This window comes from Ambystoma mexicanum, chromosome 11 (assembly GCF_040938575.1).
Source record: "Ambystoma mexicanum isolate Mex_15411 chromosome 11, UKY_AmexF1_1, whole genome shotgun sequence".
In the NCBI taxonomy this organism is placed as follows: domain Eukaryota; kingdom Metazoa; phylum Chordata; class Amphibia; order Caudata; family Ambystomatidae; genus Ambystoma; species Ambystoma mexicanum.
In genome coordinates, this window is record NC_090934.1 from 1,014,421,037 (window position 1) to 1,014,446,400 (window position 25,364).

At 46.9% G+C, this 25,364-nt stretch overlaps 1 protein-coding gene across 4 annotated transcripts in view; it reads right to left on the reverse strand.

The window, feature by feature from the left end:
* The window catches only part of GLCE (glucuronic acid epimerase), a 467,532-nt gene that overhangs the window by 226,784 nt on the left and 215,384 nt on the right, over positions 1 to 25,364 (reverse strand). For all 4 annotated transcript variants that reach the window (XM_069624232.1, XM_069624230.1, XM_069624231.1 and 1 more), the window contains one exon: positions 12,210 to 12,305. The gene's annotated coding sequence lies outside the window, so the exon portion shown is untranslated. The remainder of the gene's footprint in view (positions 1 to 12,209; positions 12,306 to 25,364) is intronic.

The following is a 25,364-nucleotide window of genomic DNA, read 5'->3' on the forward strand; positions in this document are numbered from 1 at the left end:
GCTCCTGGTAGCTGTTGCCGTCAAGCAACAGGCTCTTCTAGGCTGCAAGCAGGAGCTAAACAGCTCCCCTCAGAACCCCGAACAAGAAGGGAAGCTTTAACCCTTCAAGTAAGCATGTTGTAGCAAAAATCTCCATTGAGCCTGTTGGAAACCCGAGCACTGCCTTTGCACTGGGATAAATATTTGTTACTTTGGTACCAAAGTACATAATCGGAATTTGCAATGTGTACTAGGCAATGAATGAAGGGGGATTTGGGGGGGGGGGGTACCCTTTAACAGCCTCCGAGCCAAAACCCTTAAGAGGGCTGGGCAGAGATACTGGTAAATGCACTTGCATCATGAATGCCAACATAAAAAACTAGCCTTGGCAATGCCAACAGTTTTGACTTTTGTGTGGGCAAGGAAAAAGGGCATTGGTCAGGCACTGCCGTAGTGGTATTAAACTGGCCATCAATGGCAACAGCTGTAAAATGGAGCGAGCACCTGGGCACATAGCAGTGCAGGGCAAATGCTTAGTACTTATACACAAGCTAAAACCGTTGGTTTTGCCCATGCTGGTTTTAAACAGGACTTTATTTATAAGCACTAGGAGTGTCCTTCAATAGAGTGGCTGGAGGCAGACCTGGATAAGACATTTGTATTACACCAGTAGTGCGTTTACAGCTCCTATTGCATCATTAACTCTCAGGAGACTGCTTTGAAAAAACACTGGCAGGCACTTCGAGCACAAAACTTGATGGTAAGGCTTGTAAATTTGAGCTCAAAGATCCCAGGTGGATGTGCTTTGGGCATGAGAGACAGGAAGTGAGTGGAAATAGCGTGGCCATGGGCAGTCAATGGGTGGGTAAATGGAAAGTCATCGGGTTAATTTAAGCATGATCCTCCTAGAATGGCGAGGGAACCGGATGACTGTTTAATGTGAGGGGGATAGCTCAGGGTCAACGCATTTGTCTTGGAAGCAAAAACAACGGAGCGCAACAGATTCGAATCCCGATCCCACGCTTAGAAACCAATCTTTGGTAAAAATTGCGTTATAAAAACAATTATAAATGCTGGAAATATAGGGTAGACAGTGTGAAAATGGTACATTCCTAAGTGCTGGATGGGGAAGAGCTCAAGGCAAGCCTCCAACGTTAGAGCAGGTGCCCCACGCATGGGGTGCTAGAGGGGCAGCTGGCATAGCGGGCCACCCCTGTGGCCCCCTAGTGTCAGGCTTGCCTCCCCTAAACTGACGGGGGAATAATGTGCGTGCCCCAAGGGGCCGGGCCGGAAACAGCCTGGCCTGGGGGCACATAAAGGGCCTGGGCTGAGAGAGCGAATCCTCTTTCCAACCCGGGCACTGGCAGTCGTGTACCAGGGCGTGCTGTTCCCGCAAGAGCGGAAACCGAAGCGTGGACGCTTACCGGTTTTAAAAATAAACTGAAATGGAAGTGACTGACTGGCAGTCAGATAGCAGGGCAGCCCGTACTCGCAAGAGTGGAAACCCAAGTGAGGAGGCTCACCCGTTTTAAAAAGTGGATTTATGTAACACGGAATTGGCAGAGCCACCCAGAAAAATGATTTTTGAGGTCAGGCATAATTGTGGCCTGAGCAGGTCCACCAGTTAGGATGACTTCAGGAAAGTCACCATGTGTTTTCCAATAAAAAAGGATATGTTTTCCAAATCAGAAAGTGTCTAATTATGTGTGGAAACAATGTGGAGAATGTATTCCTGTGTTTGGGGGGCTGCAGTAGGGGTTAGCCCTGCTATGCAAATGGAACATTCTAAGCAAACTGACATTAAACGTTTGAGGAGCGGTAGTCCAGTGCCTGCACCAGGTCTGCCCGCGCACTTGCGAGATTGTGCCCCCCCCCCCCGCTCCGCCTAGCACAAGTGCAGAACATCAGGGGGGTCCGTTCTGCTGTTCGGCTGATACTAAAACAAGTATTAGCCGGACAATATACCTGAGACCGTGTATATAAGGGCGCCTTGCCGCCAGCCCAGTGTGCTGTAAATAACATCCATTAATAGAATCACTTCTTTAAGATGCCGTTTACGGAACATTGAGCTGCAGGCATTGCGCCCTTTATGTGCAGAGCCGTGGGTGCGCGCTTGTGCGGCTGCACCCTCTGAGCGCACCTTGAGCCAGCACTGGAGGTGGTCAGCTGATAGTTGGTGAGGCAGTGGCTGGCAGTAAGCGTGTGGCTTCGGCAAGCCCTCTCTGGCCTAGATCCCTCTTGTACTCCCAAACTGAGGTACCAGAAAGTCCTTCAAACTGCCGCGCTTGCTCCCATTATTCGGACTTCAGATCCTTCACCCCTATGTTGCACTGGCTATGCAGCTGGCGACCTACAACTGAAGCTGTGACAGAGGGGAAAACCAAGCACATACGCGCTGGCACCGATGGAGGCAGCGTCACATTGCCATGCCAACCAGCACCCCGTTGAAATGCAGCAATGTCCTACCACGCGGCCATCCGCTCTTCGGATTTGTCACTTCGGGGTACCTCCCTCGCACCTAAACATTCTATAATTGTGACCCAACTTTAGATTCATGTATATAGGTGTGCACCAACCACGATTTCCATTTCCACCTGTGTAAAGAGGACCTATGGGCAGAAGTGCCCAGGTTCAATGTTATAACCATAACTTCCAGTAAGGTGAAACTAAATATACGCAGAACTATCCGTTTTTCTTGTCAACAATGTCCGCGCCAGCTACTGCGATCGCACTTTCTTTTTTGGCATAGACCAATTTTTTTCTCTCCTTTGATGTTAATCTAGTTTTCTCAGTTAATGGGCGGAGCCAGATTGTTTCCTCCGAGTCCCTCAAACGATTCACTGGGTCAATGCCTTTGAAAGGACATCTGTAGCCCAGCCATCCTCAAGGGAACATGTATGTTTTTAAGAGTAATATCTTATCCTTGTTCATGGTTGTGATGTAAAATAAAAAAGTCTGAACTACCATTCTTTGTAGGATAATTCGCGAGCTGGAGGGTCTTGCTCGCGGTTACTGGGAGAGACCCTAAGTAGAGGCATGCCACACTCACCTTGGAGTTTCTAGAATACAAAAGCATAACCTGGGCACTTGTCCATAAAATATACGAACATGATCGCTTTTCCATCGGTTACCCTTGCCTTGTATGAAAAGGCAGATAGAGACATTTGTTTCTTTGTTGGCATAAAAGGCCACAGGTTTATTATCACATAATTAATAAACACTACATGTTTGCCATCACTGCAAAACACTTTCTAAAATTGTTCTCCAGGTGAGGTGACCAGCCGACTGCCCCATCTTTATGTTGCTTCCCCCATTTTCCAACCAAGTCCATTCTAGGCCAATGCTCCCCCAACCGTTATTGTCTGCACCCCACCTACTCTTGCAGGTGGTCCTGGGCTGGAGGAGTTCTGTTCTTGTCGTGGGAAGCGGAGCCCTCTTCCGATACCTCCAGCACCCTCGCCGCTAGGCCTCAGAGGAGTGCTGATCGTGAGAAACTCCTCCCGCTTTCCCAAGCTCATTTGTAGTGTCACTGGCCGCCAACACACCACGACGCCACTGAGGGGTCCACACCCATCCATGGCTCCCCTCATCCATGCCTCATAGCTTCATTAACAGGTTCCAGAAAAACAAATCCATGCCAGCCATTGACAGATGCACCCCATCCCTCTCATAATACTGGAGACTTCAGGTTGATCAAGCGGTGCCTGACCTGGGTGAAAGCTCTGCCCCTCCAGAACCTTGCCATTGCCTCGTACAACTTCCTTCATTTTTCCATGGCTGAATGACGCTCAGCTCCTCTCCACGTTTGCCTCGGTATGACCTCAGACCAAATGATTTCGTGCTCCCCTAACCCGGAAGCCAGTTTAAGGGTGTCCATCATTTCCCTCATTAGCGCCCTTCTGCCCAAACTTGTGAGGTCGTTTCCCCCAGATGAATCATTAGCACTTTGGGCCTGGGGTGTTTTCTCAACAGCCTTTGCACATGACCTTCCAGCTGGCCCCATCTCATGCCACCAGATCTGAAACTCGCTTGCGGTCATCCTCTCCCTTTCTAGGGTGCATTTAGCCATGTCCCTTGTCACGAAGGAGTGACCCACCACCCAAACTGATCTTTTCTTCCTTTTGGCCGCTGTTTGTTGAGGGGAGATGTGAACCTGCCACATTAACATCACATTTCGTCCAGTCTTCTATATCTTCTAAACAGTTAGACTTGCATCCCAATTGCTTCTGGTCTCATGCCCTGCCCTGCCCTGCCCTGCTGCTGATGTGGCTGCACCAATTCTGAACAAGTGGGTTCCAAAAAACCCTTCCGTTGCTCCTATGCCCTTTAATGCCATATCCATTATGCTTTTCAACTGGCGCACCTACTCCTGCAGGATGTCTCCTTCTCAGGTATGTAGCTAGACCCGCTACTGGACAGCATGGACTTCCCTTAATGCAGTAGAGTGGAATAACTCTCCCCTTCCCTTTTTGATCCGTCTCAGACCTTCTCAGGTGTATCCGTGCCCAATCCCCTGCCACCAGGACATCTTCCATCCTCAAAAAGACTCTGCCCCAGCCCTACTTGTTTTCCAGAACCAGCTCACTGACCCTGAAAGCCCCAAAGGATGCCAGGGCGAATGCTGACTTGAACATGGCAACCTCGAAATCATTCCTGCATGTCTTTGGCAGTATTCCTATTAAGCTATGGAGCTTCAACATATCTATGGGGTGCCTGGGATCCTCTTTCTTCTCTGTGCGTTTAGCCCAACACTTCATCGCCATCATGACATAGTGGTCAGGCTTCCCTCCCAATTGGTGCTAGTGGGCTATTGCTGAAAGATGGGAAGCCAACCCCACCCGATGAAGGCGCGCACTGAAGACCTTCCCTGGTGCTCAGCCAGAAAACATTCCCTGAATGTTGGGAATCGCTCCCACCACGCCTTGTATCGCCTCTCTGTGCCTGGTGCCAGTACTGTACTGATTAGTGTGCTCAAAATTTCCCAATCATGCCCCACCACTGGCTCTTGAATGGGGTCATACTCTTGTTTGCATCTGGTCTGTCCTCCCAAAACCTTGTAAACTGTAAAGGAGAGAGAGAGTCAGCTGCTTCGTTCATTACACATGGTGTGCGTCTCACCCTCACTTCAGTGGGAAACAACTCCAGCAGTGTGATGTCTCGGGTCACGCCCTTTTCATGCCATAACGCTGGGCATGCATGTGTACACCAATCCTCACCCAGGATCGCCCCAAACCCATGAGCGCCTGATGCGTCCGTATAAAGCCTCATACCAGCTACTTGCCCACTATTCCCTCCAGAGAAGTACCCCATTAAATCTGTCCAGGAAATCATCCCACATTTTCAGATCCTCTTTTACCTCTGCGCCCAGACGAAAGTGTTGGGATGCATGTTGCAGCCCCACTGTCTTCAATTCAATACTCCTGGAGAACACGCTGCCCGCTGGGATAACCTTACTGACTAAATTCAGTTTCTCCCACAAAGACTGTAGCTCCCTCAATGTCTTGTTCCTGCCCCTCAATCCCTTGATAGTGTTCTTAGGTTCTCCATCTTATCTCTTGGTAGCCTAGTCTTCCCCTCTACGGAGCCAATTTCAATCCCTAAGCACGTTAGCCTCGAGAGGTGGCCAACTGTCTTTCCTTTCGCCAAGGTAACCCTCGGCTTCTGTGTCAATACCCTGAACTGGTCCATTAAAGCGCCACATTCATCTGTACCTTTCCTACCTATGAACAGGAAGTAATCTAAATAATGCATCGCCTGTCCCTCTCATTCAGTGTGTATTCTCAAAGTATGCACAAGAAATTGAGAAGACCATGGGCAGGCATTTGTCATAATAATACTGCCCTTCGACCTTGAAGCCAAGCAAGTTATAGCTTCCTTTGCTGATTGGCAATGGCCTGAAGGCGGATTCTATGTCTGCCCATCAATGCCCCTTTCCCTGTGGCCTTCACCAGATCCACTGCATCCTCAAAGGAGGCACAGTTCACTCTACAACTTTCCTCAGTGATGCCATCGTTCACTGATTCTCCTTCTGGGAAAGATCAATGCTGAATGAGCCGAAACTGCCCCTCCTTTTTGGGCACCAATCCCAAGGGTGAAACCTTGACGTTCTCAAATAGGGGCGTGGCGAAAGGACCTGCCACTCTTTCTAAACTAACCTCTTTGGTGATATTCTGTTCACTACCTCTGGCATTTTAGTGCTGACTTCAGGTTGCTCTGCCTCCCTGTTGCCTGCCGGACCAGAGCAAGGGATAACAAACCTCCCTGCCCCCGAAATCCCTCCCAAATTAATTTTGCATCTGCATTATGGTAAGAGTTTAGTAATGGCAATATTTTGGTCAGGAGTATGGGTGTTGGCAGTGAGCTGTCAATTTCGTTTTGGAGTCTCCTTTGGTTTTGTGCCAATTCCCCCCACCCCCCACCCGTCCCCTTCCCATCACACAATGTCGTGCTAGGACTACCGCACGTTTGGTGCATGCATGTTTGAATTTACAGATTTCGCCGAAAGTGCACTAGCCTTGCTCTAATTTCCAGCATGTGGCTTGCTCCGCCTGCAGGTAGCTGGATCTATTATTATAGGAGGAGAACCCACGAAAGGACCCCCTCTTCCGGTCCCCATATGACAATTTGTCTTTCCTATAGGAAGGCTGGTCACCCTGCGCCCTGTCCACCACTTTTTTTGCTGCTACCATCTTTTCGATGAAACCTGTAACATCCAGCTCGTCCCATGACATTGCCGGCAAAATCTGCATCTTTAACCGGAAACCCTTGTCATATTTTAACCATGATCCCCCCATAAGTTAAGTAAGCATTGTGAATGTATTGCTCAGAAGCCCATAAAGCCCCTGCATCCTCTGGGTATTTTTCTACCATAATGGATGCCAGCATTTGGAAACCAGCTAACAATTATGAATGGTCTCCTCTTTCTTCACCCTCTTCCTCTTTCTTCTCCTTTTCGATCTCTGAAGTTTGGCGCATGTCGAAACCTGTTTGTCAAGTCCAGCAAGGTGAAACTCCTTTTGCCTTACCCTTTCTATGTTCAGTGCTGGGATATACCACTAAAGCATTCCCCTTAGCCCGCAATGGTGCAAACCCGGGTATCTCTCTCCCATAATTGGTACAATTCCATGGCTTTTGCCTGCCCTCTCCCCCTATCACGTGGGGGTGGAGTGGGAGGAAGGACGGGGCCAGGTTATCTGGGCGTCTCCTTGAGGTCCCCTCGTTGTCACCTCCATTTGGGCGGTATATCACTATCGGTAATGGTGGCCCTCTCTGGTGCAGCAGCATAGCACATCCCCCTGGGGGTGGAACAAGCAAAAGGGACCACAAAGGCGAGTTGAAAAGGCAGACGGAAAATGCCAGCCATTCCCCTCCCAACGGTTCCTGCATTTTATGATCCAGCGCTGTCCTGCAGCCGTGCCATCAAACCCCAACCTCCTGAAGCACACCCTAGCCCTCAACCAATGAGAATGTGGTCAGGGTAGGATGGGCTGATGGGTATTTCTAGAAGGGATGTAAAGATCATGGTTTCATTTGCAGTTCACCGTCCCCCCCCCCCAACTCAGACAGGTGCGTTATGGGAAGTGTAGTCAGTGGGGAAACTTCTAAATGGGACATGGTGAATTATGGAATAAGTAGGCATGAGGGTTAGGATCTATGTATGAGGCAAAGAGAAGGTGAATAGTTTGCCATCTGAAGATTGCAAAGTCTACCAATAAGGCCTCATCAATCTGTTATTTGGCATGCTCAGGAAACACTTACACAATGCACTGCACTGGTCTAATGGGATGGGAATCTGCAGTTTTCAACATAACGCCCATCTTAACACACAGGCCTGCTTTTTTAGAAGCCTTCCAACAGGAATCTGCACTTTGGAACCTTCCCGAGACACTGCTGGATACCATGTCCTGTCCACGAGCATAGGAATGCCAGAACCTCAGTGAGGGGGGGGGGGATCATCTCTAGAAGGCTTCATCCGAGAGGATTTCCACATTCCTGAAACGCTGCAGCTAGCCCTCGGTCTGGGGGTAGGCAGCGTGCCTTCCAGCACATGCGCTGCTCTACGAGGGCGTTCTTTCCCTTAATTTCTTGCACTGTTCGACACCCACCCAACCCCTCCCGCCCCAAATAATCCCCCTCTCACCAAATCTCCTCTCACACCCACCTTCGGCACTCCTGCAAGAGCGTGTGCGAGTAGGTTACTTATTGCATAGGCCTGTACCCCCTAAGGGCAGGCTGCATTTCATCAGCACTGTTGAGTAGAGAAACGTGTTATTTACAAAAAGAAACAGTAAAACGGGCAGAGAACTTGCTGCAGAGGCAGAGTTTATTCCATGACAGATCTATGCGCGGTCCTACATACGGTTCGGCAGAAAGTATCCTGTGACAGACTCCCACACATAGTAAAGAGCGAGCGCCCCCTGTGGACGGAAGGCCTGCTAGAGCATCTGCCCGAGATACGATACAGTGTAGCCTGGTAGGCCCATCTGCATTAAGAGTGCATTATGGGAAATATAAACAACTTTGGTATGGGAGCATCTATGCTTACCGATGCAAAGTGCATTCTGGGGCATGTGGTCCGCTCGAAACTTCCCCTACTATGTGAGGTAAAGTGCACTCAAATTGTAGTAGTCCTGTGGGCGTTTCTAGATTGAACAGAGAAATATTTATGCCTGGACAAGTAGTCATGTGCATTGGCGGCATTTTTATTAAGACGGCTTCGCTGCTTTTAAGGTTTACAAGTGCAATTTTGCCATCTGTGCTTTCAAAAAGTGTGTTGTTCGAGTTCTGTGGGTAAAGCGACACTACGCGGGCTTCAGTACTGCGCAAAATGACGCACCCTGGAATAGGTGGCGCTGCTGTGGAATTTGCATAGGTCGCACACTCATGCCTTGTAGCGTGTACCGAGCGAAGCAGAATGCATTTTGGGACATAGCCCAGCCCACGTATTTCTGCGCCATGTTAGTCCGAGTGCAATGTATTTCTGTCGGTCATTTCTAGATAGAGTCAGAGGGTATTCTAGAATAGATGTGAGCTTTGGCACTTAATCAGGAGAGTGCATCCTGGAAAATGTAGTCACGTGGTGTTGGTGGGCTCTCTTAAGGCTTTCTAGGTCTATAATGGAAAATCTTAGCACGTTTGCCAAGTGAGCATGTAAGGCTATACCAGGCACGCAAGTCTGTACAGGGCATAAAAGTTGCACCTGCGCACATGAGGACCTAGGCCAACTGCCTGTAGATGGGTCCCTTTAACAGCACGCAAGTCATTGTGGCTGAACTGGTCATAACTCACCATGACAGTTTAATAAAAATGACTGCTACTCTGCAGAAGTACAGGGACGGGTAGTGGCTAAAGCACCTACTAAGCCCCAAACTGCCACTAAACCCGGTGCCTCCTCGTTTTGCCGCCCTTTTTCCCCTACTTAAGCAGCCCTCCAACCTCTTTTCCTTTGTAGCTCGTGAGCAGGTGCAAGTGGATCTAGATCACCAGACCCTAGCCCCATCCACCTTCTTAGCCCTGCCTCTTCCTTTCTGCTCTTAACACTTAAATCAAGGGCGTCTCTCGCCCGGGCAACTGAAGTAAAGGGCAAACGAAGAAAAGCGCAATGCCTGTTCAAACCGGGAGGACCCAGGGCCTGAACCCCTGCTTAGACAACAGGTAAGCATGCGCTGACATGAATTTTCTCCCTCCGTCCCCACACGCCATCCCCACCATCACAGGCAATGCCAATGTAAATGACATCGCCCCTCCTCCAAGGAATGGACTCTGCAATGTAACAACCTCCCCCACATCAGCCTCAAGCACATCAGCACCCCCTCACCGTCCACAACACGGAAGTTAATACTCACCAACGTGAGCTCAGCTATCACCCATGCAGCAGCCATCGCGACCTCAACAGTAAACATCGATGCGATCTTCATCGCAGAGACCTGGCCAACACCCACCTCCACCCACATCCTAGATATCCTTGTCCCCAACGGCTACAGCATGCAACACAGAGACCAGCCAAACAAGACTGGCAGAGGCCTGGCAGACATCCACAAGACCTTGTGGCCTTGTTCCTCCGTCTACCGACTTCAAAATGTCTGCAGGAATCAGCAAAGTAATGTGAGGTGGCGATTGTAATGACAGGACTGTCGAAGCACTGGTCCCCATTTTTTTTTTTTTTTTATACACAGGATCAGCCCCCCCTTTGCCCCCCCACCCCCTACTCATAGGAATGAAACAGAGGCTTCCTGGGATGGACCCAACAGGATTGTCATGGATACTCCCAGGCCAGATAGCTACACTACACCATGCCCAGCCACAAATTAGTCCAAGCTGACAATAGTAGTATATTCCATGCTAATGGTTACAAGGGGGTACACAATTATACAGCCACAATGTCAAAACTAGACATGGCTTATATTCAGACATTACCCAGACACAAAGCTGCTGGAGTACACAAATGACTACATTAAACCAGAGGTGCATACCGTGAAGAACTCTCCTCTGTTGGAACTTTATATTCCAGTAGCTGGCTCATGATTGCACATGTGGCCTTTGAACCCGCCCGGCTGCCACGGAAGGGCAGCTGCTGGGGTTGTCAGGAGGCTATCACAGCAAGATGCATGTGTGCATTATGCTTCTTGGCACTGAGCATTTGGGGAAAAAGTGCGGGTCAGCAGAGCCCACTTTCAGATGTGGAATTACTCACATAAATATAGGATTTCAAAAAAACAAAAGCTCAGGCTATCCCACACTCACCAGATGACAGTGACGACGCACCCAGAAAACTATGACAGCATTTGTTGCAGTTGCTGGGCAAAAGCCATACTTATTAGATTTGCCACGACTTGTGTAAAGTGGGTGTCCTATTTATTGCTAGCGTATGAAGAAGGGCTTCGACGGGAAACTCCGTACAAAGGCGTTCTTGGGGCATTATGGAACAGATATGCTGCCGCCTGGAGTGATGGCACAACTAAACCCCACAACAAAGAGGATAGGTATTTGCCAGGCACTGCCATTATGTTACTACCTGCAACCAAAAAAGTTATGGGTGGATACTTTGAATAAATAAAAAACATTGGCATTACTCCGGGCAACCTTCCACACCACCGTTTTTTTTTATCCCATCTGCGCCATTGCAAAAGGGGTCCAGCCATATGCAAAGCAGTCAGATACTGCCAGCAATAGTAGCAGCCCAGCCCAGACGGCTGGGCCAAGTCCTCTGTGCTCAGAAACACAAGCAACTCCAGGCATGTTTCGGCTTCACAGATGATGCCCAATGAGGCCGAAACATGTCTGCAGATGCTTGTGGTCGCATGCAGAAAGGATGCGACCTAGCAGTACGGGGTGGACTGCCCCTTTTGGAGTGGGACCAAGCCTGATTGGCATATAGATGTTCCCCTTCAGTAATGGCTTGGCAGGCTGAGAAAAGATGGTCTGGAGGGTTGCCCAGAGCAATGCCAAGGTTAGGGATTTATTCCAAATCTTCCAGCCATCACCTTTGTTGTTTTGTACTATGTTACTACCTGGCCAGAATATGCTAACCGATGTAAACCCGTGTGCTAGTACCTGCCTGGGAATATGATGGCAGTGCCCAGCAAACGCCTATCTAATGCCCATGCAGAAGCCATTACTGTTGGCCTTTTCTTAAGAGGGCTTCAGTGCACGGAACAAAGCTGAAAGAACACTTGGTTACATTAGAAACTCATGTATATCAGCAATTAAGACTCTCAGAAGACGGTTTAGAAATAACAGACCGGCTATCAACCTTATGAAGTTTGATGTTATTGCATGATACTGCTATCTCAAAAAGATCTCAAGGCTGTGCGTTTTGGGCAGGGTGGGGACGGTAGTGAATGGGGATCACCACAGGTTCTTCATAGGAGAGTAAACAACCAAACAATGGTGACAGGCTGAGCCTTCATCACATCCCAGTTGCATATCTGTATTCCAATGCAATAGTGTATTTCGACTTATAGGTGACAATAGAGCACCACCTCATAGCCAAAATGAGCAAATGGCAAATCCCCAAGGTCAGAAAACAAGTGTGCTTTAGCAGATTAACCTATAAGGAAATTAGGGGACGGACAGGTAGACGTCCATGGACAGAGCCCCAGCGCCCCTCCCCTCCCAATCAGTGTCTGTCGGCAAGTCTTGCATTTCCGAGTAGGCCTGCTTTCCTAAGTAAAACTATAAGTATAAGCAGACTAGTTCGGGGTAAAATCGGGAAAAAAATAATGTCTTACCGGGTCAGATTGCGGGCTCTGAAGTTGGCATCGCAGCAGTCAGTCTTCTACCATACCCAGTGGTATCAAGCAGCGACCCCTTCCTGTCGACACGCTCTAGAAACGAAGGAAAACAAGGTTTGTTGGTTGAATGCAGGCAGGGGGACTGTTCAGCTCCCATTCAGTGTTTCACAAGAAAAACGAAAGCCTCTTCATAGAACATGGCGATGTGTCTCCTAAAGCGTTCTGGAGCCCGTCGCGTCCCACTGCTCTGCAGGCTACTATTGTGAATGCGAGCTCTGAGCACAGCTCGCTGGACACCGACGGGCTGGCAGACTCGGCGGAGAGCTGGGAAAAGTGCGCTCCTTGGCCATAGAGAGGGAGTGACAGCGCACGAACAAATCCCAATCACACCCCAGCAGGAGCTCCCGAATCACAACGCGCAAGGACCGACCGTGGCAGGTTCCAATTTGCACACTAGAAACGCACTTTCCATTTCAAAGAACAAGCTATAGTATAGCCACAAACATGCCAACCACTAATGCACAACGGCACTGGGGGTTGAAAGCAACAGACTGCGGTTCACACAGATGCTCAACACTGCACAAAGCCTGCTTGAAATAAAAACAGCACACAACCAGTTCGAAAAACAAAGCAAACATGTCGCAGACAAGGAAAAGGTTGCTCAACACCAGACGTGCGCACAGCTTAACGGCAGACATACAAGCCCCCTCATTCTAGGTCTGGGCTGCAAGGCCACACTACTGGTCACAAGAGCAGACTTCTGGAGCGGCCTGCACAGGAGGCCAGGCCATCAGATGCGACCCCACAGCTACCACACGTCCGAGATCACCTTTCCCAGGATTCAAGGCCGCAAGCATTTATTTCCCCTGTTACGGACCACCCTCAGTCTCAGTCTTTTCGTTCCAAAATTCCAAGCGGAACCGCACTGTTCCTACTGGAATGAAGGCCGCTCATTCCCAGCATGCACTGCTGTACCCTACTGCCGCTCCCTCCAGCACAAGTTATAGACTCTTCTGCTCTACAAACATGTTTACACGGCCAATTGGGCTTTGTACCACCGAATAATACTGTACAATTTGCCCTCTGTAATACCCATGCCGCAGCCCCCCCTTCTCCCACCACTACTGACAATGCATCTCAAAACATTTAATTAGCTACTATGCTGCAAAACGCATTACAATGTTGCAAAAATTAAATCTCGCCGCTATCTTTTTTACATAATAAAAGCAGAGAAAATAGCAGATCAGTGATTTAAAGGCACAAAAAGCATTTCCCTCAAAATGCTCGAGTTGACAGATGCCAGGGAGAGAAAACACAAACGCCCAATGCTGAAGTCATAGGCTGTTCCCTGTTCAGCCAAGAATCCCTTTGACAAACTCAGCAGCCATTAATATCATCTACCTGCTCCAAAATGACAGGTCATGGCCACAGGGCCAACTCTGGAGCAAAAGGTCAATTAGTAACAGTATTGCAGCAGTGGCAGATTTAAGGCAAAGGGCCCTGTGGGCTACACTGACAGAGGGCCCTGGCTAGACGGAGAGAAAAGTGTCACAAGTGCAGCATTAATGACCTTAAGGAATAAATGTTCCATGTATTTCAAGGTCTCTTTTCCAATATTCAAGTGCTGTGTTAAGGGTCGGATTGTGACTGGAAACAGCCTTGCCATCTCACTAGGTCTTGCTGAAAGGGATTTGTCCAGGATCACATAATTTGTTAAACTAGAAAATCTGCTCTAATATTCCATCCGTCCATCCCTTCCAAAATCACATGCTCTCTGTATCCATTCCAAAATCTTCTGCTCTCCACTTCCATCCACTCCCTCATCTCATTCCATTAGCCCCCACTCCTTTCACTCTTCATCCCCCCGCACTCTCCTCCCTCCCCTTCCCATGCACTTACGCGATCTGAATAACACTTGGCCTAATAGGATCGTTGTCTGTCTTCCCTATGTTGCCCTCCCTTGCCTCGTCGCGCCTTGAAACACTTGTGTATAGGCGCGTTATAAATGCCATATCATATCTTATCTTTCATCCGTCTCTCATACTTCACATCTTCCATCCCTTACTCTTATTATCTTCCATCTACTCTCCTAGTTCCCACAAGGCAAGCTGGACTTGCTGCACATTAAAACTGTATGCGACAGACCCCTAAAAGATTGAGAGGTGAATGCCAGATCACCCCCCCCCCCAAAGAATGTGCACCTTTTGTTCAACATATATGTATAGACCGAGCTAGAAAAAATAAATAAACCCAGAGCCAGAGTAGTAGCAAGATAAGTAGTGTGGAAACATCAATCAGATCTTCCAATCTGCTCTCCCCTTTCGATTTCATCCACTCCCCCTTTAACTCCCCCAACCCCCCAGTCACTTTCTAGCCACTCTCCCTTACCAGCACTCCCATGCACCCCGGAAGATGCTGCCGCCTCTGTGAGGGCTGAGCAACAAGCTCCACAGCCCTTACTGCATCTCTGTTGTAGCTCGCTTCAACAATGCTCCATGAACAAAGCGGCTATTGTCAGCAGGCCATGGAGGAGGGGATTGGGCGCCCCCCACATACTACTGTAACATGGAATGGGACAAAATAGTATCTTTGCGGCAGGTTTGCAGCACATTTTTAAACGGAGTTGAGGGTCCCAAGGTTTGCAGGAGAGAGAGAGCGCCAGGGTGCAACCACAATTTCAAATGCAACCAATATACTCGGGGTGACATACACAAGTAGATGGGGGTTTCCAAATGTGTACCATCGATATGAAAAGTCAATTATATTTGGAGCAAAGCTAGTCTATTAAAATGAAGGTATTTTGGAATAGTGTACACTGCGAACTGAATCGCTTCTAGTTGCACATCGTTTTGGCAGGTAAGGCATAAAGAGATAAAATGATTTGCCAAGTGGTGAAGCCAGAATTTGAGCCCATTCTGAAATGTATTTGTATGGGTTTGAAGACCGAAAATAATCAGTTTAATACAGATGGCTTTAAGAGAGCACAAGTCACAAGATAAACCAATAGGACAGCGTGTAGATCATTATACGAGGTTGCTCAGAAGTGTATGGGGTCATTTTGTTTTGAATCCCAAGTTGCATGGAGGGGACAATTTCTGTTTACACTATTGTGCAAAAGATCAAGCACAATTGTAATCGTTTCCACTATATAGTGGAACAGTAAATATAAAGTCAGGTGAAATAACCTTTATTCCTCACTTGCCCACTATGTATCTAGAAAACTGTAAATGTGTCCCACAATTAAAGATTGAAGGAACCCTCTACAAGGGATTCCTTTGGAATTTGCCTGCTTTTACCCTGTGCAAAGGTCGGACAGAATCCACTGCTTTTCCACTAGCATAAAAATACCAGCTAGTGGAAAACCAAGCAAATATTCCATGTGGACCTGGAAGAGCAAGCAAACGTTTGTAAGTTTGCTGTGCTCTCCAACTTCACCTGCCAAATTATACAAAATTCTGCTCGGTGTAAAAAGTGTTGGTAAATGCTTTTGCCACCACTTTTTCCACTCTGCGCAAGGCCTAAATTAGTTCAAAAAAATTGCTGAGCAGCTTCTGACCATTAAAATGGTTTTGATTAGAAAACACGTTTATTTTATTAGGGGCTTTGTACTAATATTTCAAATGTCACTGGAAGTTATTTGCACCCAAGACATAAAATTAATACAGAATTTGTGTACTACTGAGGACATTAGGGAGAAAAGTGTCTGTAAAATGGAAAAGGTTAAGCGCACTAATAAACACAAATGGATATGATAAAAAGGCTCTGAAAACATTCATCAATGAAAGCCTCTGTGTAGCTGGGTGCAGGGAGTGTCCTTTGCATTTTATGCTAGACCTGTCATGATAGATTATGCAGCACAAGCAAGTCAGGGACCTTTGTCCCCTGCACAGGGTGTGGGCACAATTAAAATGGTTTTTATTTTTACAATCCCCAAATAGTTTTTAAGGAGGCCTCCAAACTGTCTCGCACCCAACCTCCACCAGCACCCTTTGTCCCAAGAGACCAGTAACCGGGCTGGTGTATTGTCAATGAATACTTTATTGATTTATTATTTTAATATTCAATCAGAACAAAAAGATGACAGCAGCCACTAAAGTTGTGGCAACACAATTCATAGCTTTCTATAACATACCCAGGTTAAGATGGACTTCCACGCCACACCAAATTTAAGTTGTGAAAAGTAATCCCAAATAATTTCCCGCAACTGAAACTGATGGCAGGAAGGTTAAGCGCCCCCCCCCCCGTGACAATGGAAAACTGGGTTTTCAATGATTTAATATTACTGCTATGGGACAGCACACAAGACAACTTTGGGCTGCTTACACTAGGGAACAAAAATGGGCTTCAAAACCCACTAGCTAGCACACATAGGAAATTCACATTTAACACAGGCTACGCATGAGAAAGAACATAAAAAAAATAAAGGGAATGCAATTCTAAATCAGTGAGCAGGGTCTGATAGAGGAAGAAGGATAGAATAGGAAAATTGTTTTTAAAGGATAAAAGAAGTTTTTAGAAAAATGAAACTAGAAATCACACTGAATTTGGCAGGAGCTGGAAATGTCAGGCAAGCTCTAAACCATGAAAAACGAAGGAAAGGCAATGCAAAATCCGAGCACAGAACATGATAGCGGAAGGGAAATACTTAAGGAAAATCACAGTTTACAGGATTAAAAGAAATATTTGGAAACACGAATTAGAAATGCCCCTCACTTTAGCTGGAGCTGGAAATGACACACTGTCAACAATGAGGAAGGCACATAGGAGCCACAGTTTTCAGGGAAATGGCGGGTGCAACACACAGGTATGTTCTGGGGCAAAGAGATTCTCACAGTGGGAGCAAAAGTTTGGGTTTATTATGACAGATGCAAATGGGGATTTGTTTTTAGACACAGAATTTAACATATAGACAAATTCGGTTTCAGCTCATAATGGGAATAATTCTTTTGGGGCAACACTTCAATGACTATACCCATTAACGAACACTGGGCACAAGATGGTTGATTTCGAATTGCAACAATCTTGCTCTGTGAATTTCAATGGGGGAATTAATTGATTTACTAAGCAAAATACTAGGGAAATAACTTACTTAACTATGCAAACAAAGGACTTTTCAGCAGAAAGATAACTAGGAACACAGTATTTGTCAAGGGGAGAGTTACCGAATTGCACAGACATATAAAATACTTTTCAATGGAAAAATAACTAAATTTCAAAACTGATGGAGGATTTTTCCTTATGGACACTTTAGGCTAGTGCTTTAATAGATAGGACTTGTTTAATCTATGGCTGTTGAAATCTATACTTACAGAAGAAAAGGACTCTATAAATCATCAATGGCGCTAGGGTTCCACTGCAGGAACCATCAAAGGAGTCAATGAAGGTCTCACTCTATCCTCCCAAGCAGTTACTCCAAGTCCCTGTTTCACTACAGGACTAGGTTTAAATTTCTGCAAGGATACCCCCAGATCTTCAGTCAACTGCGCAGTTCAGATTGGGTAGAGGGAATCTCTAGTTGGGGAGGAGTAACCTATTCATAAGCGAAATGACATCACTGCTGCGTCATCCTCCTCGCACAAATGATTGGGCAGTGGTCAGGGGTTTCCTCCCCCTACATAAGCCGGTAGGCTCAGAGAAAGAATGCGTGATTTCAGCAGTCAGGGGAGGGTACCCCATCAATCATATGATGACACAGGCATAAGGGGGGGGGAGGGGCTGGATCTGGCCTTTGTACCTAAAAATCTCACATTTTGAAAAATACCTTTTCTCATCAGATTACGCCACAGATGCTAGCATATTCAGACATTACTTTTTTTGTGAATCGCATAAACCTGGTTTGAGGACTGTGCGACATATTGGGGCGAAGCTACAGTATTTTCTCGTTTACACCCAAATGACATTACTGAAAAATACGGCATTCGGTGGGTGGAACACCCATCACCTGTTACACCTTTTCTCACATTTTTGATTGTCATATTTATGGGGAAAACACAATACATTTTTGTTTTATAACTTGATAGGTTGGTGTCACCAAAATCGTTTTGGACCCACCAGAAGCAGCTCACTGACAACTTTTCATAAATCCGAACATGAAAATTGTACGATTAATACTTCCCAAGTTATTCCATAAATTGCATATCTCCCATTGTGTGCAATGGGTGTGAAGCTCTGCCTTCACTCTTCCCTCTCTGTAAGCACAGATCTGGTTGCTCTGACAAGAAGAGGGACCTTTTTGTTCAGGTTAGCCTACAGCTTCCAAGGCTAATTGCTATGTTTACGACAGCCTGAGTGCAACTGGAGGATCCACAGAATGCCTCAGCTCATTCCCCTAGACAACCAGCTTGGGAAGGCTGGTTTCACACCTGGGGTTCATTTCTAGGAATTGAAACTTAAGAGTTGTCTTTTACCAGCATTTTACATTTGATCCAACTTTAGCAAATGTACACAATCTAAACATGTAAACCCTTGCAACATTACTTTCCTGCAACAGTGATTGCAGAAAGCAACATAATGTTTAAAGATTTAGCTCTACATTTGAATATAAAGACCCATTGCAATGTCACTGGGGTCAGTTTTAGCCGTGAAACCTTTCATGCTGTTGTAGTTCCACATTTCCTTGTAGATTCTGGTTACTTAAAAGAGTCTCTGTGATGGGCTCATTATGAAAAAACGTACAGTTCCTTGATGGCATCCCTGCACATATTTTGAAGAGCATGTCTAATTGAAAATGACAATGGCTTTGGAAGGCAATGATTTGGTTAAATGTACAAAACTCCATTCTGCAGTGCAAATTTGCACACACTCTGGTCATTTTATTTATACGCTGGATGTTGCCGTTTTTTTCAAGATGGTCTGAGCCTTTCCGAATTTTTCTCAAAAGTATCATGAGGTCCTCTCCCCTCGTGTGTGGCAAGGAATATTTTCAGGCATTCCCAGGCTTAGATGCCTAAATTTGCTCCTTCGTGTTTGGGCAAGGGCCCAATTTTGCATCTAATCCAGCGCAGGCCTTTTGCTGAGGGGCATATCTCCCCCTCTGACTCTGGCCTATAGTTATGGCATTTTAGGGCTATTTCACCCCATAGACCCATCATTTGCTGTGTAAGGTTCAGAAGTTTTATAAAACCAAAAAGTCACAATGTTAAAGGAAAGTCAAAGTCGGAGTACGTAGTATGGTTTTGCAGCAGGCATGATATTTGTCAACTTCAGGTGGACCAAGATGGCCCTTGCTGGTCTTTGATATCAACTGTTTTCAATACAGCGTTAATTTTCACTTTCAGGGGAGGGCAGGCCCGCCAACGGTCGTCAAGCCAGAGTCAGGTAAGCATAAGTGCAGCATTCCAGCCCTGCGCATCCATGAACATAATATATAGCTTCTGGCTTTCCCTGGCCATTTAAGAGAAGCTTCCCTCCAGGGAATCAGTGATGATGTCGTTTGATTCAGTCATCTGGAACCCTGCTGGCGATGCATACTATTCTGCCAGAGGGATGTGGATTGAAGGCTCCAAGAAAGAGGAAATCTTTTCTTCGAACATTCCTAAGGCATATTTATGTGACACTGCTATGTGGGACCAGGCCGACTGCAATTCATGGACTAATACCCATGGCCCTACCACAGGAGGGGGCAGAACCCGGCAAGCGCCCACTAAAAACCTTCCTGGTTGGGAAGTGCATAAGAAAGGACTCAACCTGACCCGTAGAACCAGGATATTCTCCCAGCAGCCACAGAACCAAAGCTGCACCGACTGGTTGTATCCACGCCCAGTGTCTTCCAGCACTGCCGACCTAATATCGCCTGCCGTGCCCCTGCATCTTCGATCCACACGCCATCATTAAAGCCAAATAGCAGTGGATCATTTGAACCAGTCATTCCACGATTTGACACCAGCTCCGTGCCGAAAGCACACAGAATTCTGGTCCAACACAGAAAATCCAAGCTCAACGCTACTGAACCCCAAAGACAAGAACGTAAGGTATGTGAAGTGGCCATGTCCCTCCGGTCTACATTAAGGAAACCTAGTAATTTAAGCACCCCCCTGCCCCCACTTCTCTACCTTTTGAAAGACATTGGCAAGGACATTTTGCTGCTGAAATATTTGTGCCCAAGCACCCCAGTCTTCCAGCCCAGAGTGCACTTTAAAGTCTGCTTTCTCCGTTTTCCTTTACAGTAGTGTTTTTATAAGTTGTGTTAATTTATGTTTAAAGCCCTTGTTTTTATAGACCCTTGGTTGGACATTTTTATTTTGGTGCCACAGTGGTGGTATGTTTCATCAGTGCCATCTCACAACTCTTTAGGAGAGTAAAGCCAGCCCATCTCCCCAAGTTACCAAAAGAGGCAAAGAAAGTATACTGGTCGGGCTGTGCCAGTTTCAACTTTATGATTGGGATCACTGCTGGATTAGTAGCACTGTCAGGTGGAGTAGGTGCTTTAGCTACTACCCATCCTTGTACTACTACAGAGCAGTAGTCATGTCGTCACACACCCACCTCCGAGATAGGGCTAAAAAGCACACAGAATGCCTACCAACAAGTGTCAATAACAGCTGAGAATCTACAACTAAACTCGCACCACAAGGAACAACAGAAGAGCTCGTAGAAAAGGAAGATATGGTGTTCAAAAAGATAGAAGAAAAGAGTCACCCAAAATGCTTTGGTTGGCAGACAGTGGATACAAGTTTTGACCTGCTTTTTACAGATGGCAATGGTCCTGAAAATAATGGACAAGCCCAGTCCATAAATGCTCAATAAGCCTTGCTTCTTGGTTAAAATGTTCAACGACCCCAATGTACCTGAAGTGGAAATGTTTTTGACAGTTTGTTGACGGCATCCTTTGAGGGTGTACTCCCTTTCAAGCAGGAGCGACTGGGCGTTGAGAACCTTGAAGAAAAGTGGAACACTGGCGTTGATACAGCAGCTTCGACTTTCACTGTGCTCTTCGGCAGTAGTTTCCTTGATGGTGGAAGTCCTGGAAAGGGGAGGAATGCAGTAGACCTCAATGCAAAGTGTTTGATGCTGCAAGACCTTCGGCGGTGATGGATGCAGGCCCTGGCAGCGGGCGTCGGATCAGCGTCCTCGGACCGTCAGTGCTGCAGCACGTACCTATGGATAGCTTCGGCGATCGGGACTCTGACGGGCTGGACCTCGGATCTTCACTCAGCCAGTGTCCTCGGGACATCTTTGTCAGCTTCTGGTCACGTGAAACCCACTGGCGGACTTTCCTCGGTAGCAGACGACCTCTACTTTCTCCTGAGGGACTAAGTGGTCGACGGTGATAAGGGAGCCCTCTGTCAAAGTTTCTTAAGCATGGTCGAGCTTTTTTGGCTCTGTGCGTCGAGTTGCACAGTGTTAAGGTGTCCCTGCTTCTGGGTGACACATTTTGACATGGCTTTCAGTGGTCACGGAAATCTTCCAAACCCCAGTCGACGCCAATGGACTTCGGTGACACTCGATGTCCAGGCGTTCTTCAGAATTCTCTGTGGACCCCTTCTCTGGACGTCCAGGTTTGGACTTCAGTTTCTGAACAAATTGGGAAGGGAGAGGTCCCCAGATCTACACATCTGTCCCTCATTCACTCTGGCTGACCCAAGCTCAGTGAGCCAATCATACACAAGGGCATTCATGCAGGCAGGCAATCAGGCTCACTGGCATTCAGGCCATTCACTTCCACCCAGACACCCATAACAAGGAATGTGGATTGAGGCAAGCACCCTACCTTTCAGCACATCACACTGCATTTAATGTCAGTTTCAGGCAGGGCTGTCTCATTCATTGTGTCTCACACCCACAGAAACCAGACACCCATAATATAGAATGCATATTAGTCACAAACTCTATTCACACAGGTCCCACCCCAAAGGTGTACTCACGGTATAGCGGTGTTTCATCGACAGGTGTAATTTTGATGGTTTTTTAAGAGTACATTTTTCAGAAGAAAATAAATCGAAATATATGAGAGGGGGGTTGGAAAAGTATAAGGGGTGGGAGAAGGGGGGGTCGGAATTGGGTTTAAAAAAAAATAGGGGGCTTGGGGCAAACCCCCCCAAAAATTAAAATCAATTTCGATGGCTTTTTTTTTACGAATGATTTTTACTGAAAAAACTCATCGAAATTACACCCGTCGATAAAATGACATAGAACCGTACCCGCAACATACAGTTACTGGGAAGGCTCCTGGCAGTCTGGCATGGACTTCCCCGCAATACCATACATGGTTATGGTTCTTCCTCCTAACAGCCAGTCAGGAGAAGGGACAGAGTCAGGGCTTCACAGGGCTTTGGGAAAACAAGGTAACAGGCAATAGAAACCAAGACGCCCCAGGGGCCATCTTGCCTTCTATCAGGAATCCACTGATTCCCATGGCAGGGCCTGGGTATCCCAAAATGGAGGATACTCAGAGCCCCAGTCACATCAGCATGAAGCTGCCACCAGCCCATACCCTGCTATGTGGGTAACACACAGGTGCCCAAAAACATACACTACAGGTACAGGGTTGTACCCCCACCCACGGGTGCCATAAGGGGATCTCAAGGGTCTCTGTTCACCATTACCAAAAAGAGGATGAGCTGCACTGCCAGGGGTCCCAACTGGACCCCTGTGCAGAAAAGAACACAGAACACACATAAGGGAGTAAAGGACAAGGACATGGAGGCCCCGTCTCTCCAATGCATTTCCAGCATTACTCCATAGAGAAGTGGAAAGTGTATATCGTGAAGTTTTTAAAGGATATTTAAGTATACCTACTTTCAAACCTGAGATAATTGTAAGACCCGTTCGAAAAAGGAGGAGAAACCAACCCAGAAAGTCCCACGGTCAAATTAACCAAACACCTTATTCTATTTACCATCTTAATCCATCCTCCCCTCCCTCTGCTTTCCCAAAATGTTGTAGAAACCAACCGGCACATGTATTTATACCTTCTCATCAACTCAACAGAACAAAGGAAGAAATAAAATAATTGTCCCATTATCCTTCCTACCATGGTTATAAAGGCGGCACCAGGCGAGGGACATTAAATGAATCGTTGAGGTTTTCATGACGATCGAGATACCCCCTTTCCTAGTACACCCCTATCCGACAGCCCCTCAACATATATGATGTTTGACCACCCCTTTTCCCTGTACACTGTAAAGACAAAACGCCACTCTACTACAGGGACACATTCAAAGGCACTTTACTATGTACATGATTGTCACATTAACAAGGACAGGCAAGAAGTGAAGATTGTATCCACCTGAAGCCTGTTTCTACTCCACAGGTGTATAAAAAGGAGTAATTACCAAAGATGTTTAAAACAAGTTGGAGCAGGAGAAGGAGCACGAGTCTGAGATTGAGCAGACAAGCAAACTGGCACGCCTGACTGCACCAAGATCTGCTGTCGGAAGAACGGAGCGCCGAGATGCTAAGGGCCTATGGTTTCAGAAGGCTAGAGAAAGCGTGGCGAGGGAGCCGTGTCTACAAGGAGCCAGAAGGGGATTGAGTGAAAAGCTGTTCTCCAGAGAGGGCCTTGAAGGGGTGCTGGTTACTCTGGGACAAAGACATAGTCCAGAGGTGTTGCAGGGGCAAACTAGGAGACCGGGACCTCCAGACGAATAAACCACAAAAGCTACGCTAAAGAAATCACAAACGGTGAGTTGAAAGTGAGAAGGGAACGCGGTTGGTGAAAGACGCAACCCGCGACAGATCATTTGTTGCAAGGCAAGGACAAGCATAGGATGAGACGCACTGAAAAGAAAGCTTAAATTGTTCATTGTTGAACTGTAAAGAGAAGACAATAAATGTGAAAGTGAAAGAAACAAAGTAACAGTGATCGCGGGTACATTTAGACGTTGGTAAAAGACTTTGATGAAACTGATGCACTCTCCGAAAATGCAGGGGAGCTGTGCAAAGCTCGAAGTAGGTGCGAAATAGAAAGCATAAGAAAGGGAGCTGCGCAAGAGAGGAAAAGCGAGTTGAAACCCCAAGAATGTTTGGTGAAAAGATGAGTGCCTGGGGCACGAGTCTGCTTGTGAACTGTGTTAAAAGCTTTCAAGTGCCGAGGGTGCAAGATCATGAACGCCTATGTATCGGCGTAGACCCGCACAGGGCTGCGTAATACTGCATTGTCAAAAGTCTGATATGAAGAGTTGGAAGTTGTTGGGGAAGGAAACTCCTGATGAAACCAGATCAAGAGAGTTCTATGAAAGTGGAATTTTGTGAACTGAACTTCTTGAGGAAAGGGGACAAGAAGGGCTTCTGAATCTGTGGAGAAAGAAAGCCTTTTCAAACCTAAAGGAACTTTGTGTGAATCATTTGAACTGAAGAAACTTTGTGGAATCCAGAGCAGCTCAAGCTTGGGGAAGGGAGCTGTGGGACAGCTCCAGTGCCATTCTGATATTACTTTCACTCACCCTTTTGTTTTGATCCAATCCCTTAGACATTGTTCTAGAGAAAGTGAGCGCAAGCATAGGTTTGACACAGACATCTATATTATTTTGACTGACAGACTTTGGACTACCTTTGACTTTAGTTTAATGGTCGATACTACTCTCATTTTAGAAATGGGACAAGTCAGGCAGTCTCCAAACCCAATTTGTTAATAAAGGTTTTACAAACTTGATTCCTTGTGTCTGTGTCCATCTCATGATACCATGCCTGTCTCACACTATCCATCCATCTATCAACTTCAATACAGGTGAACACAAAGCCTTCAGCACCCTAGGTACATGCACGGGGCTTGATGAGTCGGTGCTGACCAACTAGTAGCTCGGACGGGAGAACCATGCATGAAGATCCCCAAGAGAATGATGAAGCAGAAGGTAACCAGGAGAGAGACAATGGCGTTGCATGCTGGAAGCGTGTCAAAAAGCAGCACTTATTGAAAACCCCAAGAGACTGCCCATTTAGCCTCTGAACATTATAGGTGAGAAAGCGCTCATAGGCAAACCTGTAAGCTTCAGCAAACGAAGAGGAAGACCACGAGAGAAAGCCACTGCATTCAGGTTAGAGTGGTAGATCCCTAAACATTAGGATACAAAGAGCGAGACCAGCCCGATACACTGCATAGGGGAAGAAATAAATTGACAGAGAGCAGACAAACAAATTACTTACCTCTGGTAATGTTCTTTCGACTGGATGTTCCTCCTACGTATTCCTCATCTTTGATATATTCGTTAGTCT